The sequence below is a fragment of the Dermacentor albipictus genome, chromosome 5, assembly GCF_038994185.2.
Source record: "Dermacentor albipictus isolate Rhodes 1998 colony chromosome 5, USDA_Dalb.pri_finalv2, whole genome shotgun sequence".
NCBI classification, from domain to species: Eukaryota; Metazoa; Arthropoda; class Arachnida; order Ixodida; family Ixodidae; genus Dermacentor; species Dermacentor albipictus.
In genome coordinates this window covers 77368305-77383479 of record NC_091825.1, presented here as the reverse complement: position 1 = coordinate 77383479, position 15175 = coordinate 77368305, and the positions used below count along the sequence as shown (strand labels likewise).

The window sequence follows — 15175 nt, the reverse complement described above, 5'->3', positions numbered from 1 at the left end:
AACGGCGAAGAAATCTTCGCCGCTATAAACCGAGATTCCCGATGCACGTGGGACCCGCAGAAATGTTCTTTGCATTTCCTTTCAGCCGTGCGGTTACCGTACCGAAGATTACATATGCTGGAAACGTAGCTTCGACGACTGACGGACACTGGAGCCACAGACCGTGAATCTGGAATACTGCCTTTTATTTTATTTTATTGAGCACGCATAGGTAACGTGCTACAGCTGCCACAGCTTTTGCGCACGTGCCATGTTCGAGCTACTGCAACGTCGTGTGGAGTACTTGATATGCTGATAAATCTAAACCGATAGCAACCACCTGAAAAAGAATTATTAATCAAATCTATAGCGCTTGCATGTTAACAGTACAACATGGTCTTATAATATCGAATATTCTGATGATCACGCAATGTCAACAGACAATGAAGCCAATTCCTTAGCTTCATTGTCTGTTGGCTTAAGCTGGTCAAGGTTAACAAGATCGAGCCCCTCGGTTCCTCTCCTTCTCTCAAATACATTGATTTTATTCTAGAGAACGCGGAGAGTAATAGCTGACATTTGAATGCATCTAAATGAACTTCTTGGCCAAGTCGACTAGGGTGGTTGTGCCTACTACATTATAAGTAGCACGCAAGTGGATGAGGACAACTCGGGTGGTGACAGGACGAACGCCGAGTTTGACGCTATGTTGCACGCTACCCGCCGTGGTTGCTCAGTGGCTATGGTGTTGGGCTGCTGAGCACGAGGTCGCGGGATCGAATCCCGGCCACGGCGGCCGCATTTCGATGGGGGCGAAATGCGAAAACACCCGTGTGCTTAGATTTAGGTGCACGTTAAAGAACCCCAGGTGGTCAAAATTTCCGGCGTCCTCCACTACGGCGTGCCTCATAATCAGAAAGTGGTTTTGGCACGTAAAACCCAAAATATTATTATTATTATGTTGCACGCTGAGATGGACACAGGTTTAGCGCTTGTGCTGAGGCTTCCTGAGTCATTCTCGTCCGCTCGAGCACCGATTATGATGGATCACTTTGAACTTACCCACCTAATCATCTTTCTACACTAAATACAGTGGTACTATAATGAGAGAAACCATTATTTATGAGCACGACGAGAGAGGGAAAGCATTTATTTGCACCATCGAGGTCGTTGCTCTTGAGGTCGAGTGGCTGGTGTCTTCATTCCAGGAATCCACTGGCCATCGCTGCTCGACGCACTTGCTGGACGAGAGCTTCTTGTCCCGCCAGGGTATCGCCGGTCAGCTGTACCTCCCACCGCTCAAATGACGTGCTAGATGTCTTTAAGTGTTGAGGTTTGCCCCTCACCCCGACGAGACGTGAAAGAGTGTAGGACGTGTGTCGTCGCACCAGGGCAGATTCCGGTACATGTTTGTGGGTACATTTTGCTGTATCTGCGTAGGTTTGGGAATGTGTTCGTACGAATAGGTCTGAGGAGCTACTGCCTCTTCAGTGCTGAACTTTCTGTGAGGGGGAGAATAAATCCTGTGGTTGAGTCGCTGTATCTCCAGTCGGTCGCAGTAATTGGATGGCAGGGGCACGAAGGTAAAAGGTGAGGATTGATGATACGATTGGTCGTGCCCCGCTCCCTTGATTAGCGCTCGAGCTAAGGCGTTCGCCCTTTCGTTCCCCTCCAGTTACGCCTGGCCCAGGGTGCACGTGATTTAATGGGATTCTTGCAGCTTCGGGCCTAGAATCTGTGCCGCCAGCAGCGGTGTTCGTCCGTTGTTAAAGTTATGGCAGGCCTGTTACGAGTCAGTAACGACATGAACTTCCATGCCTACCCTGTCTTGTTGCTTTATGACTAACGCCACAGCTATGGTCTCAGCCGCAGCTGGGGTCTCAGCCCTAACGGAAGCCGCGAGGCTCAAGGAGTTGTCTCTCCCGTTCACGGCGGCTACCGCGAAAAGGCCCCCTACAGGGTACGCCACCACGTCCACGTACGTTACGTACGAGTCACTCTTGAATTGTCGACGCTATTTGTCGACGCGAGCCTTGCGTCGACCATCATGGAGTTCATGAGTCTTGTGCTTGGGTATGGGGTTCGCCTTGATCTTGCCTCTGACGTCTGGGGGGAGTGATTGTTGCCCATCGAGGGCACTGAGCTCCATTGCCGTTCCGGTCCAGTGGAAGATGGCTCTGGCTGCCGCCGTGTTCTGTAGTCTGGCTTTTTGCGAAGCCATAACTGCACCGCGTCCGACCGCTCAGCGAAGGTGTTGTGCATCCCGAGGGCCGCTAACTTCTCGTTTGAGGCGGTGACAGGGAGACCCAGGGCCATTTCGTACGCGCCTCGGATGATGGCATCGACTTGTTCTAGTAGCGTTTGTTTAGCGAGTGGTAGTGATACGGCATGCTATGCGTAACTCTGCCGATCACCAGAGCTTGGACGAGGCATGCGTGTCCACTTCACATGCCTTTGCGGCTTCTTGTTATTTGTTTGATAATCCGCGAGATCTGGCTGGTGGTAGACCTTAGTGTTTGGATGGTTTGGGAGGCTTTCAGGTTGGTATGGATTCAAAAACCTAGAATCCTAGTCTTTTTGCTTTTCGTGATCTTCTGGCCCTCTAGATAGAGGTCGACAGGGCCGGGGCACTTGTAGATTCCTCCTCCCTGCACCCGGATCACTTCAGACTTCTCGGGCGCGCAACGCATACCGCTCGCTGCCGGAAATCTATCCGCGGCATCCTGAAGGGTCGCCTCTTTTCGCGCGAGGGCGCCCTTGGTGGCCCAGAGCGTGATGTCGATCGTCTGCGTTCAGGGCATAACCAAGGTCCGGGATCTACTGCGCAGCTCCTTGGTCTGCGCAAGCATCGCGACGTTGAAGAGAATCGGGGAGACTGTCGCCCCTTGCGGCTTTCCTTTGTTCGGCACGTCGATCGTATCAGATCGATACTGAACTATTCCGGTAGTTGCCGTCCGGCCCATCAGGAACGATTTGACGCAATTAAAGAGGCGCTTCCCGCAGATGATGTCGATCAGTTCCTTGAGAATGGCCTCGTGATATATGTTATCGAAGGCCCCTTTCAGGTCGAGTGCGAGCAGGAGGTGTTCTCCTCCCGTCAGGATGCGCTTGAGAACTTCGCTTAGGATTGGGAAAGTATATATCTTGCAAAGTACAGCTGGATCTTCAGAGCGTCATTATAGAGAAATGCTGGAGCACTTTGTAGACAACAGAGCATTATTTGGAAACTGTGTTTTCGTCGGTAAGCGTTTGATTACAAGAAGCGGAATGAAGGCCAAACTTGGACTTATTTTAGAATTTCTCCCCATAGCCGCAGCGCCGATGCACATGAGCGTGACGTCCGTAATTTCAATCTGCTTTCTCGAATCCCAGTAATTATGGCACAGTAGAAGTTCTCAAATCTTACTAAGTTCCGCCTCTGGCTCTTTCTTAAAATACAATGGAGTCTGTGGTGTTGTCGAAAAAAATCAATAGGCCTCATGAGTTTGCGACATGCTGGTGCAGGTAGGTCATGGCGGTGTTGCCCACCTTCTTTCTTCCTGCGTGTCTTTTCGTTTTTGGCCTACCATGCCTCTTCTAACGGTGATATCGATATTTTTTCGGTACTGTACAGCTCAATGTAATTTACACTAAGGTGTAAATTAATTCGTAGTATGAAAGAGTAATTCAGTAAAATAGCATGACTAGGTTTCCTCTTTGTGTCCCTATAAAAGCGTGTGATTTACCTACACTTTCCTTTTTCGACTTCAAGTTTTATCCAAAAGTGTATATAGATACAACACGCCCACGATATCAGATAAAAGGGGGCTGCGGGGATTGTTTCGTGACATTCTGATCTGTAAACAATGTTCTCCAGCAGAAACAGCACACAAGTCGAGAACCAATAGCCCAAATGTCATACGCTTCTGCAAGGAAAGTCGACCCCAAATTCGAAATCGAAAACCCAGTCTGATCGTCATCGCAACAAGTGAAGTTCTTGTTTTCTCTACAGCATTCCTTCATTTATGCACAACCTTGCTATAGTTGAAGTACAATAAAGCGTGCCCCTTATACCATCTGCTGAATTATTACAAAAAAAAACACTTCTAGTATAATTCCGGACGCTAAACGCGTCTGCAGCGCCTGGCCGCGAGCGTGTGTTTACTTTATGATGGACGACTCGCCGGAATTCATGGGCGGCACCAGACAGTTGCTGAAATTCCCACGCGTAAAAACGTTGCTTTTCTTCTTAATTGCTATCATGCGAAGCGCCTTCCAGGGCGTCCCCTCGAAGTTCTATATACACCCACCGAGAGGATAAATTCTGTTGCGCCAAAGCTTGCAGCGAAAAATTAAGCGCATTCCACGTTCACGGAAAGGCCCCTTCGTCGTCGAGCCCGCCCGCAACTCGGCTGACGCTCTAACTCGTCTGTAAGTTGAAGATCCAAGTGACAAGGAAAAAGCAGCAACATCGAGTTCTTGCTCGTATACAGAAGATCCAAGTGACAAGGAAAAAGCAACAACACCGAGTTCTTGCTCGTATACAGAAGATCCAAGTGACAAGGAAAAAGCAACAACACCGAGTTCTTGCTCGTATACAGAAGATCCACTCAGCGAACAGCCTTGGAAGTGCTTGCACGCTTCTTGATGTTGCCGCAACTTTCTGCGGCGTATATCGTGCGACAGGTGAGTGGCAGCGACAGTGCGGGAACTATAAGAGCGACCTGGTCGTCTCCTGCCGTCTACTCCCGTGCTCGCACTTTGAGCGGTTCTCTTCGCAGCGTGGACTAAACGGCAAGTGGTGTCCTCTGCATGTGACTGTACAGTGTCGATCCGAAAGAGGGAGGGCGTGAATCGTGCAGGAAGTAGCTGGGTTGATGTTGCCACGAATGGTTCGTGTACGTCTTCTGACCTGCGGTCTACATTCTTCGTGGTTCGAGGATATCGCAGTATCTGTACCAACGCTGATCGTGACCGTGAGGCTCCGCGAACAGACTTCGACACCATAAATTTATGGTGCTCGTCCTGGTGAATGCCACTTAATCGCGCTAAAACTAAAGTTACGTCATTTTCTAGTCGATTGCTCTCGTTTCCTACCTCATATTATTTAGGTGATAACTCCGTTGAACATACGACGTGTCACTTACAAATATACTGACATTCAGTTCCGGCCCGACATAACGGGGAACCATCACATCAACCCAACTTTGGCTTCACTTAAACGCCTAGTCGGTGTGCTTAAGCCGTAACCTTCAACAGGCATCTATGCAGTTACGCAAGATCGCGTACACTACCCTTACTAGCTCGGAGGCTGAAGCTGCTTCCGCTATTTGGGATCCTGATCAAACATACTTAAGCAGTCACATCGACCAGCTTAAAAATCTTTCTGTCCGATTTAAATTTCCAGATAATTTGCGCTACTCTGGTGTCAAATCTGTAAAGCAACAGGCCAAGATGGAACTTTCATCCAACCGCCGTGAAGCCGTTCGCCTTTCACTTTTTCACATACTATACACTCACACATGTTTGAGCGGTGACTTTTTAAACCACTCCCAACTATATTTATTCACCACCATCATTTATGTAAGTTAGACGAATCACTTGTCGCATATTGTCTTTCGCCCGTTCATTTATACCTCTAACGACATTGATTGGAATAATGTACCATCGCACACTGCAACGGAACTTGACTCTGCTAAATATCAGGAACTATCGCGTGGTCCTGCCATGTATACTCAAGTATAACCCATGTTATGCATATTTTGGTGGTACTTTCGCACGTGTTTATTTATGTTGGTATCTTGCCCTCGCCAATATTGTGTATCAGTATAATCATACCTTGATAGATTACCCTCTACCTTCTCGTTTTACTGTAGAACGTATATCCTGTATTTATATCGCTACTTGTTGTTATTGTTGTTTTGTTTGCGAACAATGTACCCTTTCATGAGGGCCTTTGGGGAATTAATAATAAATAAATGTAAAACATACTCGAAAAGCACTGTCGAAAACGATTCCTAATTTGCCATATATGGCGATATGTATGAGAGGGATATTTGCTTGCGCAGTTGAAATCAAGGGTCACGCGTTGGATTTTGCGAATCATGGAGCTACGTGATTTTTGTATCGATAGAACGTAAGTGTGTAATTCATAGTAGTCAAGAAAAGTTTTGGATAATGTATTACACTGTAATACTTTTTCATCGCCAAGTTTAATGGTGGTGCGTATCCTAACAGAACAACAATTTTGGGTCTTTGGGGTCTATAGCGGTCTTTTCAGATTAATTCTGTAAGTTCAATTACCCGAAAAGCTGAGAAGCTCTAACTTGACGACATACGTTTCTCGTAGCAAATTATAAAATTTCTTGCCACGAAACAACTAGTTCACATCCGTACGTTCGCTAATTACTTGGATGAGGCAAAATCGCAGTTATATTAACGTGTGTAAAATAACAGTTGTTAAACAGACATCACGCCCAAGTATAAAACAGGCAACCATTTCGGACATTGTAACTGATTGCGGGTAAAGAAAATAAAACCAGCCATATTTGGGGTACAAGATACGTTCATTTTTATTGACTCTTTTTTACTGATTATAGTGGGCTTGATGTAAAGAACTCGTTACTTCCCCGCACATCGTCACATCATACAGTGCCTGATGCAGTTACACTGGTGGGACATGTAGTGAAATGAGTGTCGCAAGGTAATGGTGTTATTATTGTGCGGTTACGTAAGCAGCGAGCGTCAAATGATTCGCGCGAAAGGTGAAGCATCGTTTGCGATAGCATATTAGCAGACAGCCATATGAAGCAAGGATAGCACTCTTATCGGCCGTATCAACTTGTAAACACTCGCAAGCGAACTAAATTAGCAAGGATGCCGTCAGCGCTTTCGAACCGCTGGCGTGAGGAAGCGCGGCAGCCGCAGCGAGCGAAGTGACCTACGTGCTGCGTGCTGTGTGTATGGCGTGAACGCAAACCGAGCGCCGAGAACACACAGCACGCACAAAGCTACGAGCCGTCGAAGCAACTAGACTCCGCCCCCAGTGCACATCGCTCTCAAGTGCGGCCGCGCGACCGAACACAGCCGCCACATAAGCCATAAGCAGTTTCAGCCGGAGTAAAGCACCGCCCCCTTCCTCCCCTCGCGCCAGCGCCTCGCAACGTTAGCCGCGTCGCACGCGACGGAAGACGCCGCGCTTCCTCCCCGCTTTCGTCCCTTTCCCGCAGGCGACATTAGGCTGCGATCGTCGGTTTTTCATGTACCCTTTTACTCGCACATACAGCGTAGGGCGCGCGCGGCGGTGTTATCACCTTCGGAATTGATACGGAACACCACGGCGACGGCGACCGCGGTCGCAGAAATGCTCCAGGAGTATTTGCTATATCAATAAAAATCTCATTTACAGTGTGCACCGGTATGTGCAAGAAATCGGCACCCAGCGGATATGGAAAGTCGCAGCCACCTGGACCTTTCTTCTGCATGGATGTATACCAATTCTTTTAATTTTGCCCCAGTGAAGCTTCACCAGAAATGGAAATGGCATTAGAACGATTTCAACCGTGCAAACTAGCTTATTAACCTCCTTGCGCAAACGCGTAAACAAGCTACGTTCGGCAAGCACGTGCTCAAACATTGTCAAAGCTGGCCCCGTCGACGGCACCCTGTCAAATATAACTATTTGGTTTTCAAGGATTCGTAGTTTCCAATTTTCACGCATACATACTTTCCTTGCGATCTGTGCAGTACCTGTAACATTGCTGCCATGGTTTGCAAGACCAGCCTAGCGGGCGTGGCCACGTTGGTCGTGCTTACGCTGGCCTTCTTCGGCAGCACTGGTGCCGAAGCCTGCGACCCATCGGCCTGCTACTCACGGTGCGTTGGCGACGGTGCCGCGTCAGGCACGTGCATCGGAGGAGTATGCCAATGCAGAATCCACTACAAGCGCAGCGTCGAAAATTCCTTTGCCGAAGAAGGAGACTAGCGTGCAGCTCGTGTCAAGCAATGCCTGCCTGGAAATTCCGCTTACAGAAACACGACGACGAAATCCTACACGCTTGGAGATAAAGTTGTTTCCCGTTGAGTGTGGATGCTCAAGTATAATGTTTCATTGGATATTGTTTTGCCGTGTAGATCTCTATAACATGTCATTACAGTTGGTTTGTATTTTTAAACAGAGCCTAAACCTTGATACTTGCATGTTAGGGTATGAATTTCTGGACGCTATATATTCTCACATGGTGATGACGTTGATGAACACAGTAGCAATACTGTGAAAGACAAAACTTAATTTTATTGGGCGAACCTGTGCCCACAAAAACAGGCTACACTTATAACACGACAGCGGCGAACACGGTCGGTATCCGCCGTGGTTGCTCAGTGGCTATGGTGTTAGGCTCCTGAGCACAAGGTCGCGGGATTGAATCCCGGCCACGGCGGCTGCATTTCGATGGGGGCGAAATGCGAAAACACCCGTGTACTTAGATTTAAGTTCACGTTAAAGAACGCCGGCCAGATGGTCGAAATTTCCGGAGTCCTCCACTACGGCGTGCCTCATAATCAGAAAGTGGTTTTGGCACGTAAAACCCCATAATTAAGTTAATTAACACGGTCGGCGATCGTCGAAAATCTGATGAGCGGGTCAACCGCGTCGGCTTTTATACATCAGTCGTCGAATGTTCCAGAGTAATCGCTGGGACCCGCGTGTCTTCCACAAAGTTCTACGTTATTCGCGTCGCGCACACATGCAATCGGATTACACAAGGTTCGGTCACGGACAACGGATGGAAGCATCGATAACGTTAGAGAAACTTCCGATAAATGCAGGCGCGTCCTGCGCTGGGCGATAAGATTTGTTAGGCGGTGGAACGTGTCGCCGGATAAAGACAAGTTCACATGTAATTTTGAGAACCGAGAAAGCTCCTTCCTTGGCGCTTTTCTTACGGTGCTTTTCATGGATGCATGCGTCTTCTGTACTCTGTAAATTGTTATAGCTGCATTCACTTTCCCGCATTTTCTGTGGTATGTTGTTTTGTGGAATGCTCCAGACTTTATCATGGTTCATGTGTAGCATTGAAGCCTCAAGCCCAATCACCTTTCAGTTATTATGTAACACTTATTAATTATTCAAGAAACATATTGACTTTGAGATTATCCGTATACTTTGGCACATTACGTATACGTATACTCTGGCTTAGCCTCCTGTATGGAGCTTGAACCTTCCAGCTTCCGATTGGATGAGAAGCTTGGTATATGTGAAACGATGTCGAACGGCTTAAAGAGCTTATGACTGGCGGCGTATATGTGTTTTGAGAAAGCAACAGCAATGCAATCGCGCACCAACAAATAAAGTAGTATTTTTTTTCTGCGTCTCACTTTCATTTACCTTCTCCAGTCGGTTTTCTTCGTAGATAAACAAGGCGCGAACCATTCGAACGCACTGGAAGATATAAAGTTACTTGGCTAATTTGAAGCGTAGTTCAGCATACTTTCCATGCCGACAAAGCCGATTGTAGCAGTGATGTCTGAAGCCGGCACGCCCACTGCGCCTAAGAAAAAGAAAGACTTGGTGACATTTTTTCTTTTCTTTTCTGTGGTCCAGGTATGGGTTAAGAATGTACAGTAACGAAGTATAGAGGGAAAATTTTACTGGATTCTGGACCGCTCTTTGGGTGAATTGGACGTCGAGGTGGGGGGAGGGGGGAAAGAGAGATCATTAGGAGACGGAGGTGCAGGTGCCACATCAATGGCGTTGTCTCTTCATTGACGCGCTGATCTGCATTCTCTGATATCGTGAGCGCAGGAGAAGTTCGAACTGTTGCGCGATACTATATGCGGAACGAAACGAAAAATGAACAAGAAAGAAAATTACACTGGTTCAAGATCGATTTTACAATGACGATCACAATCTGCGGCTCATACCTACTACGCAGAATGGGCCAATTGGCTGGCGCTCGCTAAATGCAATATTTCAATGAACTTTTTTTTTAAAGCTGGATAAGGGAGAAAAAAACGAATCAGAAGATAAAGTGCGATCGAAGCCATGTGCTGAGCCTGTTATATTCATCTTCAACTGTCGTTAAGGTATCTCTCGTTCTTTTCGCCATGGGCACCAAGGCTGGCGACGAAGAACAGATACCAGTGCGGCTGACGCCATGAACGCCGTTTCCATTGGGAACCATGACCAATCACGCTTCGTGGGTGCGTGCCATTATTTGAAGGCGACAACGGCAACAACGACGGATGCCGTTCTTCCAGCATAGACACAGTTCCACGCAGATTTCTTGCGAACTGCGAGCTTCGGTTGCTATTTTATGACAAATACCAGAATTTATTTACCAGTTGCCAAAAGATTCAAAAAGGCACGAAGAAGAGCAGGCGAAGCCAGCACACAATGTTCTTACATCGGGTAGCCATCTTCGGTCAGGATTGCATGCATGTAAGCCGAGATGAAATTGATTTCATCCGAGATGCCTACTATATACAGCTCCCAAGTTATGTGCCGCACGTTTCTCTATTCCAACTAATGCTTGGGCATAACATCTTACTTCAAAAAACAAAAACAAAAAAAAAAACGTATGAGTGCTTTTGTTTGCGTTCAGCCTGGATGTTCAGAGAGAAAACTTGTTCTCAAATAGAGGCTTTCTGTCAAAGCGGGTGTGGAAAACTCAAATTGAGCATCAATGTATAACTCAATCTCTTAAGCTGTTGCACCTTCTCTAGAAACGGCATTGGAAAAAGCAATGGAACGCATTATGGTAAATATCACCGACTCCCTTTCAGGCTATGTCCTGAAAAATATCTCAGTGGTTTCAAATTACTAATAAAGCCTACACTCATGATCTGGTGCCTATTCTACTGCGGAGTCAACCTAGTGCACTGTAGAGGGCGCAGCCATCGACTAACAAAGATTTATCAAAGTCATCAAGTTTCTGAAAAAGTAGACCACATGTACCTCTCCTACACAAATGAGATGGGAAATCAATATGTAGAAGTGCATTCCACGATCCCTTAAACGCAGGAGGTCAAGGCTAGAAAAAATCTAGCTCTCTCACCAAATCCAAGACTAATAAAGTACATGAGAGAGATTCCTAACAACTTCTTGAAAGAGAGCATTTTGGACCAATCGGTCTCTGCTGCTCGGATTTCTTCGCCACAGGAAGATTTACAGCAATTCAGCGGAACTTCCGTTCCACACTTTCCGCTCCAACCGATTTATTTTTCCTTGCTTTTAAATATTGTGCAGATATTATTATTTTACAGAAAACTTGGCTTGCTGCTGATCAAATTTTCATCTAAAAATTTCCAGTGTGTTTGATTGGATCACCATTCCCGAGGACATAGCTTAGCTTTCTTTGTATCAGGAAAAGTTTGCCACAAAGCTACGATTGCACATCAGATAACATCACCAGAATCTGTAGTGTTAGTATTGAATCTAACACTTCCTGGTTGCACGCTATTTTCTATAATTACCACGCACTTCCCCTCTGGTGCACAAGATACCCATTAACTCAACACCTCTATTGCTTGCAATCAGAAGAACGTCATACTAATGGGCGATCTTAGTTTTCATCATGTACCACGGGGTTTGCGAACGGATAATCATGGCAAACTCTTGTATGATTGGGTTCTATCAAATTATTTCTCCTGTTTAAATTCGAGGGTACACACTGTCGTTCGGGGTGCAGTCACACTATTCCTTAGATCTTACGTTTGCTAGCTCGAGCATTTCTGTCACCTCAAGGAACACTGTTGACTCCGGTACTAACTGTAACCACTTCCCTATAATATTTCAACTGGTTAACCACTTCGTTTGTTTATAGTCATTGGTGCATGTTCTTTTATTATTGAACATCTAAATAGCATTAAAATCGGCGCCAAACACCCAGGAAGGCATGGAGAGGGATATTAAGGCAATGAGCCTTTGTCCAATTCTAAAACAATCATCAAGAAAGTCTCAATTTGTCGTGCCGTCTACAAAGGGTCGATCTTATTGTCTCTGGTGCAATCGTGACTGCGAGCGAGACTTTATATATCGAAAACTTGCATGGAAAACACTTCTATATAACCAACGCCCCGTTAATTGGGCTGATTATACATATGTAGCTGCTACAGATCAAGTTGGATTTCGTCCGGACACTCCATATAGCGCACCAAGTAGATTAGAGAGCTGCAATAAACATACTCGCCGCAAACGAGAGTACACCGCTCTGGCGACGTTAGATGCAGCAAAAGCCATAGGACACTGTAGCATATCTTATTCTATTCGATGAGCTTTAGTCTACGAATTTACCCGAAGTATATAAATGCGTGGATGTATGAATTTAGGGTGATAGAGAGCTTTGCTCTAATCAATCAATCAATCAATCAATCAATCAATCAATCAATCAATCAATCAATCAATCAATCAACACACACGCACTGAGCACGAGGTTGCGGGATCGAATCGCGGCCACGATGGCCGTATTTCGATGGGGGCATTACAGAACCCCATGTGGTCGAAATTTCCTGAGGCCTCCAGTACAGGGTGCCTCATAATCGGAAAGTGGTTTTGGAAAGTGCATCTCTAAGGCGTACACGTCACTTTGACGCAGTGAGTTTCGCGGTTCTGTGACGACGCGTGAAAGGCAGTTGGAGTGGGTGCAGCCCGAGAACTTTTCACCAATAATAGCCCAATGTGAATGGCTAAAAGGCGTCGAATCAGAAATAACTATTCTATGTTGTTCGGTCCAATGATCCATAATCAGTGTGTACGCGTCATATCAGATGGGGAGCTATCGCGGTTTTCGTGGCGTCACGTGACAGACAGGCGAAGGGGGGGATGAGTCAAAAAGCTTTTGACCAATCGCGGAGGGCTGATTGCAGAATTGTAATAAAAAGTTTGCAATAACTTTACGTTATAGCGCCCCAGGTCTTGGATGGGCAGAAAGAAATAACATGCCACTAGGCCGAAATTATGTGCAGTTTTCATCTCAAGGCGGATTCTGTTCCAAGTTCTAGTCGCACTGAATTCTATTAGCCTTTCGCAATAAACGTTACGACATTTTGGCATGCCAATGTTACCGTTTGAAAGCATGTCACGTATTGCGTATAGAAACGGCAAAAAAGATCAACGTAAAGATGCAAGCTGCTATTATTTATTCCCAGAAGATTTTTAAACAGCACACTCATGACGGAAGCATTTTGCCCGTGGCGACTAAAGCCATGGTAGAGACACCGTCAATACGCACATGAGCCCCACTCTTCAGAATAAAACTAGTTGTAGGTATCTCAGTCGGCAGCTAATATTTCTCAGCGCCCTGACCACAGTCCGCTGCGCTGGCTAGTTTTCCCGCGAGGGTGACGTGAAGCGGCGCCGTGGAGATGGTTACCGGCACGCTCAGAAAGCTGGTGGTGGTGTCGGAGTGCCATCGGAAGCAGGTGAACGGTTACGGGTTCTTACTTCTCCAAAGCAGCTTCCCGGGGTAGACTTATGTCGCCTTTCCTATAGGAAGTGGCCGCCTATAGAGCGGAGCTCCTTGGCCGCTGAGTGTTCAAGATACGACCACTGTGCCATGTAAATAGCATCGATTGCCCATAGTCCAATGGTCGACGTTAGTTACAGTGTCTCTCTATGTGACCTGGTGTACCACAACTCTAGAACACTGGCACAAGGCGAATTTCGGAATGCTGATGACAATGTTCAGCCGCGGCTATGCGGTAAGAGTAACGAATATTCGCATCCTGACCTCGAGATTCATAGGTAGTGGCTGGTCTTCGTGAACGGACAATGCGTGAACGCTCATCAAGGCTTAGGTTAAAGGAATCATAATAGGATGGTTGGGTCAGGTTATAATTAGGGCTGTCTCTATAGCTGCCAAAGTCAGCAAGTTTTACCGAGTGCTGCCAAGCAGTCGAGGTCCTTGCACAAATGGCGTCTTGGAAAGAGCAGGAGCTGTAATGCGGTATCACATAACGTGCTTGTTCTACCGTTACTTTTTTGAAGGCTCAATGAACGGTATGCTTTTAAGCCAACTTTGACACCAAATCTGGTGTACCTTCATTTCAAAGGGTTGGAAAGCGATAATTGTGCATAGCCACGCTGTTGTAGCGTGCTTGCAGAGGTAGGGAAGTTCGTGAAGGCTAATACTTGTAATATATGCGGCCGACACGGAAAACGGTCGACAGTAGGCTTAACCATAGCTAGGAGCATGATATCGTGAGCCCAATGCACATCTCAGCATCATTTAGAGTTACTTCCAGTGTTAGGAAGGATCGCAGCGGTAATTTTACACCGCAGCTCCTAGGCGCCCGCTCCTCGTTTCGCGTCGGCGTTGTGCCTTTGCATATCCTAGCGAACGAACAGCGAGGAATGAAAGAGCGAACTCGGATCGCAGCGGGGGATGAAAGACGACGATAATTAATAGCGCCAGGAGGAAAGCAGGGGTGGATGATATGGCGAAAGCTTGATAAAAGCATAGTGCCGCCCAAAAAGGGCTCTGCGGCTACAACCGCTACGAGATGGCGCTAGAGTCGCATACCGTTGTCTGTTTACCGATGGCACGCGACGAGCGTGTCCACCGATACCATGTATGGAAAGAAAGCGCTGTATGAGCAGAGGTCTGCCTGCGGCGGCTGCTGTGAATCGCAAGCACGCGTCACCCGCGCGCCACTTCTCGCGATCTCTCGATTAGCGAGGCAGTCGCGCCCCACTTCGCTCCGTTTTCAATGCGCCGCACGAAGCAGATTGTCCACGTCAGCCAACATATCGCGAAATGAAAACAGGCAAAGGGCTGCGCTCAAATTTCGCATTAGGCAATGGCGTAATCGTCGGTAAATTTGTTTTCATATTATTTTGCTCCCGTGAAAACGATGCAGGTTTGTGCAATGGTACTTAAGCAATGCGGGAACGAATGAAATATCCCTTGTCATGAGTGAGTTTGTATGGTACATGTGAATGTATACCTGAACTACTGAGAGAAGGTATATTCTCTTTGCCAGACGGCGCCATCAAATTTTTCTCGGTCTCATGACGTCGGAATGATGAAATGACGCGAACTTTGTATAAAACTGGGATAACCTATTTAGCATAAATTAAACTTTTTCCAACGTATAGCTTCATACTGAGTGACATCCCATTACGTGCGGAAAGCGTTTGATAAAGTCTCCACATACACGTCAGTATCGTTGTCGTAGTTTCTGATCATATTTCTTTAAGGAAATAACTTTCTTTGAATCT

At 46.8% G+C, this 15175-nt stretch overlaps 1 long non-coding RNA gene across 1 annotated transcript; it reads left to right on the top strand.

The window, feature by feature from the left end:
- The first annotated feature begins 4602 nt into the window (after positions 1–4602).
- LOC139060500 (uncharacterized) lies at positions 4603–8041 on the top strand. Its single transcript, XR_011514874.1, has 2 exons — positions 4603–4752; positions 7705–8041. It is a non-coding gene; the product is annotated as an uncharacterized lncRNA (long non-coding RNA).
- Positions 8042–15175: the final 7134 nt, after the last annotated feature.